The sequence below is a fragment of the Prosopis cineraria genome, unplaced genomic scaffold (assembly GCF_029017545.1).
Source record: "Prosopis cineraria cultivar Desert tree isolate PC_DT_omini unplaced genomic scaffold, ASM2901754v1 PC4, whole genome shotgun sequence".
Lineage (NCBI taxonomy): Eukaryota > Viridiplantae > Streptophyta > Magnoliopsida > Fabales > Fabaceae > Prosopis > Prosopis cineraria.
The window spans coordinates 38,888,636-38,894,635 of NW_026555335.1; positions in this window are offsets into that span (position 1 = coordinate 38,888,636).

The following is a 6,000-nucleotide window of genomic DNA, read 5'->3' on the forward strand; positions in this document are numbered from 1 at the left end:
TAGGGAAAAAAATGGAACAAAAATCAGACAAGCCCATACTGTGGAAGTTTTTGTATTATTCACTGATTGACTGAAAGTTAACTTCAATTTCGAATAAATAGTGTATTGGAAACCCATGTTTTTTCTTGATATATTTGGTCATTACCATTTATCCCTCTAGGCAAAGTCATATGTCTCAAGATTTGCAACTGGAAATGTGAAGCTCTTACAATTAATCCCAAGTAAATTTGTATAGCTACTACATTGACAATATAGTATTCCTTTTATTTATTATATGCAACTGTAATAATTTCACATTGAACTTCCAAGTTTTGCAACTGATTATCACGTTTGTACAACTTACCTTTTAAGTTTTGATATGGAACATGGGAAATAAAATTGTAAGTTTAATGATATCTGACTTCCACAAAAAAAAAAAATACAGTCATTTTGTTTGGCCAGTAAATATAAGTCATATGCTCCCAAGTCTAAAATATGATTTTTTTTTTTTTTACATCTTACTTTCCCAGGTTTTAAGTTGCAACATTGAAATTACACTAGTAACAAGGTTACGTTGATTGTAAATTTTGGAAGATAAGCTGAAAATAACTCCTTGCAGTTGCAGATGAGGTGCAAATTACTGAAAGCTAAGACAAGTTGCAATTCAATTCTTGGAAGATGCGTTGTAATTCTACAGCAGATTCGTTGTAAGCTCTTGGAAAATGAGTTATACTCCTAGAAAATGTAAAATTCCTTGCAAATTCTTGAATGTTATAATGTAAATTCCTAAAAGACGAGTTATGTTTTTAAGAAATAAATTATCAATTACTATAAATTAATGAATTACAAGTTCTTGAGAGTTGATTTGTAAATCTCTAAAAGGTAAATGCATGACAGCAGAGTCATATAGGTTACATTGTAACCAAGCAACACGCATGATGTGTGTTTCCTGGTATATTCGTATTCAAATATATTAAGTCTGTTTCCTTGAAAAAATTAAAGTCTTGCAGTATTTTATCAGCAACATAGAAAGTGATATAAGATAATAAATTCCCTCATACCCTACTCTTGACATTCTACAAATCACAGGTGCAAAATATATTTAAGGCTTCATCTTTTCATATAAAGTGACTTATAAAAAAATTATAAATTAATTTTTTCTAGAACGTGACTTACTCCTTCCGTTTTTAAATATAAGAGAAAATATTAAATTTACATAATTTAAAAAAATTAATTAAGTATAATAATTATGCTTAAATTAAAAAATTTAGATTAAATTATTTTTATAATTAATAAAATGAATTTGTCCGATAAAAATAAATATTGACTACTAATTGTTAAAGTTATAATAGTTTCTTCCTTATTAAAAAAAAGGGATGGAATACACATTAAGGGTCGGCGGAAGGACAATTGAGTTACTAGGACAAGAAGCAAATGAGGGCAAAAGAGTCAAAAAGAGAAGTGGAGGAGAAGGGAAGATACATTCCCGGGAAAGAGAAAAGCAGAGGAGATTGGGTTGATCCATGATTGGGTGGGTCCAAAGCAGTAATGAAATTGGAGTTTAGGTGGGGGAATTGTAAATGCGAGGAGATTCATAATTCATTCATTTTTTATTTTTCAACTTTTTTTTTCTTTTTTTCTTTTTTTTGCCAGAATTTATTTTTCAACTGTGTAAGCTAAGTTCTGGCAAAAAAAAAAAAAAAGGAAACTGTGTAAGCTAAGAATCGCTAAAGGAGTGCTCCGGGGGTCCCAATTAACATTGACCGTAGGATTCTTCCTCGGATCAGGAGGCCCCACCCTCAGGGAGGAGGGCCCACTTACCGCCTTATCTCATTCGTTATCATTTGATCGCATCATATCACATCCCTCATCCCGTGACTCCACTCCACATCTTTCCCTCCACACCCTTCTACACCATTCCCCTTCCAGTCCTATTTAATATTTATTAGGTACGAGGAGATGTTTTTTAGTTTTATTTATGAGCTAATTATTAATTTTTTATCATAAATTTTTTATTTTATTCCTATTAAATATTGATGAAAAAAAATATTTTTTAATTTTATTTATAAGACAAATAAAAAAATTAATTTTGATCCTATTTATTTAGTACTTCACTGTTTTTTTATTTTTATCTCTACCTTCTTGCCCTTTTTAAATGCTAAAAGAATTATTAAAAATAATTCCTTATGTTATTATTTGGGGTAAAGATGAAAATTTATTAAATTTTAAGATAAAATTAATGATGTTTAAGGTTTTTTTAAGTGAAATATGTTAAAAATGACTTACAAATAGTATCAGAGAGAATATGTTATTAAAGTATGTATTCCATTCATTTAAAATATAAGATATTTTTAATTGAATTATATTCTCAATAAGTTAATTAATTATCTTTAAATTGACACTGTCTTTCCATGTCTGACCTTATTTAATAAAATGTTTCCCTTAAAGATAAAATGTTGAGTGATTTATTTATTAGGGAGAATTTTAGTTAAAGACCATAGTAGAAACTTAATTTCAGGTGTTTTCAAAAATATTCTAAAATTTTAATTTAGTGTAGGAAAAAAGAGTCAAAAGAATTTTGACAATTAAAAGATCAAAATATCCTTTATTTTTTATGCATAATCACTAGTAATTAATTTTCTTAATTTACTTGTTAATTTACAAATATGAGTTATAAATTACATGAGTTGACATATCAATAATTATATAAGTCTTGACATTAATTGTTCAATCTTAAATAGCAATATCAATTGTTAAATTATCAATTTTATTTATTAATTTTTTTAATATAAGTTATAAATTATTGACATGTCTTGTAATTTATTAATATTAATTGTAAATTATCACAAGTCTTGTAATTTACAACTGATGTTAGTAAATTAATAATAAAGCTAATAAATTAATAACTAATGTTACTGATTGTCTGACAAACGAATATAATTTATAACTGATGTTGATAAATTAATAAGTACAGTAAAAAAATTAATAATTAGTGATTCTATATAACAAGTAAAGGATATTTTAATCTATTTACCATCAAAATTCTTTTAACTTTTCTCCTTTGCATTGAAGTAAAATTTAAAAAAAAAATTTGACCTACTTGAAAGTAAGTCTATACAATGGTCCTTAACTAAAATTCTCCCTATTTATTAAGAATATTTAAAAAAACAAACTTATTAATTACACAAAGAAAAACTAAAAGAAGCCTTCTATTTTTTAATATCAAACCTAAAAAAAAATGGCTTATATTTTTAATGAATGAATATATTTAATAAAGGTAAATTTAAAATTTATTAAATTCTTTAACAGAGTTAACATATTTTAAGGTCTTTCTTTATTTCAATGAGACATGTTGAAAATGCTTTATAAATACTTCTTTCGTCTCAAATTATATAACACTTTTAAAATAGTTTTTTCATTTCAAAATATAAGATATTTTAGATAAATTAATATTTAATTAAATGCACAAGTTTCAATATTACCCGTTCTTTTTTATAATTAATTTTCATCTTTTCTCTTTTTAGTACATTAAATGATAGATATTTTTAAAATTTTATATTTTTATTTTGAAAATATAACATTGTTAGGTATATTTAATGAGATTTATTGTTATATAAAATTTTATTTAAAAGTGTCTTATAATTTGGGACAGAGGGAGTAAGATTAAAGGATTATTTCATTTTTCTCCACTATTATTTCTTTTTATTACTCTATTTTGTATCACAATATAAAGCATCTTTTATAAGCTTTAATTGGTCCAAAATTTGAGGTATCAATTAATTTTTATAATTATTTTTTCAAGTATACTCATACTTCATAATTTTTTTAAAACAAATTATGCATTAGAGTTTTAATCATTATTATTAAGGTACTTATATAGAGTATTTTATAAGGGTATGATTGGACAGATTTAATTTGTTTAGTAAATTAAGGTGTCACCTAATTTTTTTTTAGAATCATGAATTAGTTACCAATATCTTATGTTATGGTTCAAAAAGAGTATGTTTTTATGAAAAATTTGAATAGTTTAAATCAAATTTTAATTGTACATTAATTTTTCATAGGCATTTTTAAATGAATCACATCTCTCAATAAGTTAATTAATTATAATTATTTTTAAAATTACATACTCTTTTGATATTTATTAGTTAATTATAATTATTTTTAAAATTACATACTCTTTTGATATTTATTTTATTGAATATAGTATTTCAATTAAAAAAATCTTATTAATTATATTCCCTAATTAAGACATTTTGTAGGGGGAAAACTCATTAGTTGCACCCTAAATATTGAAGATGCTTTATTTTTTTAACAATGCCTCATATTTTTAAATATATTAATTTGTACTTTTAAAAGTTTACAAATTTAAATTATTAAGTTCAATTTGACAACAGATTTGCAGTGGATTTTTTTCACACAACGAAGGAAAATCACATCTCTTCCTTCCACCCATTCTTACTCCATTTTTTTTTCCTTCTCCTTTTCCTTTTTGGTCTGAATTTCTTGTCTTTTTCCAGACCAACGTACACTTCCCTCAAGTATTTCTTTTTCATCTTGTCAACTGCAAATTTACGTAAATAATGGACTATTCAATGATCTGCTTCATTTTACATTCGCAAAAATTCACGCGTCACCTTGTTATCATGAGGGCATATTTGTAACCTTTGGATCTTATCAATTAAAAAATGTTTTTGGTCTTAATTCAATACAAAATAAGACAAGTTAACTGATCACTTTATTTGTGCCTTTTCCTTAAACCTATATTTGATCCGAATGTACTGATACGATGTTTAAATGTGAAAGCTGTTCGAGGGGGTTGTTGACGCACACTTGTGGTTGAGATTTAGGGTTAACGATTTTTTTTTTTTTCTTCTGGAATGAAAGCACAACATTATACCAAATAATCAGACATTAGGGAAAGCGTCAGCCTATATTGTAACACACCAAATTTTTTTTTAAATAATTTAACTCAATTATAGTTGAGTTACAGCCACCCAACATATTTTTATATTAATAATTTTAATATAAAATATTTTATAATTGGCTTCAACTCACACACTATAACATTTCAGATAAATTTTTACCTCCTACATGTCATTAGGCTAAATCACATTTGTCCATCCTTATACTCCCAACAAGTAAACTAAATCACATTTGTCCATCCTTATACTCCCAACAAGTAAAATAAGCAATTTAGTCAATTTTCAACACAAGCCAATTATTTAACCTTATAATCATGCCATTTTAATCAATTCAAAGTAAACCTAATATTAAAATTACAGTCATCCAAATTGTACCAAAAATAGAAATAGTTTAAAAGGCATGATTACATTTATATATTCATATAATTGACAATAAACAAAAAGCCCTAATATTAGCAATATAACACATTATAAATCATAAATTAAATACCCAAAAGAGACAGTGGATTTATACCACTAAGCCTCTGGAACTCCTCCACGTGTCACTCGTGACTCTTCTCCTAAAAATTGTTAACCACATAATGAGACTCAAAAGTCCTAGTAACCAAAGCCAATTTATGATAGTGTATACAAACAGTTAAGTGTGTGCTTACTAAGTGAGAATTAAAAATAATATAATTCCAACAAATATAAGAAATATTACAATACACACAAACAACCATCCTTATATCCCTCCATTGACCTCGAGCCGTAGCCCTCACTCGGTGCTAAATTACCCGGCCAAAGGTAGATTAGCCTGAGCCCTTACAAGTCACCTATTGAGCTCTAATAGGAGCGTACCACGTGGCACATAAATACAACAACAATAGCAAGTCTCCCAACACCTCCCACAATAATCAAATAAATTCATAATAATATTGCACAATTATATAATATTACAAAATTTAGAATTTTCTCAATAATCAACCAATTAACATGAAGTAACACAAATCATAAATTAAAAGCATGGTTACCTTGTGGCTTTTTCAATAAATTATTCCTTAAAATTTTTCTCTCACCACAATCTTCACCAGTAATACAATCTACAAATAAAATA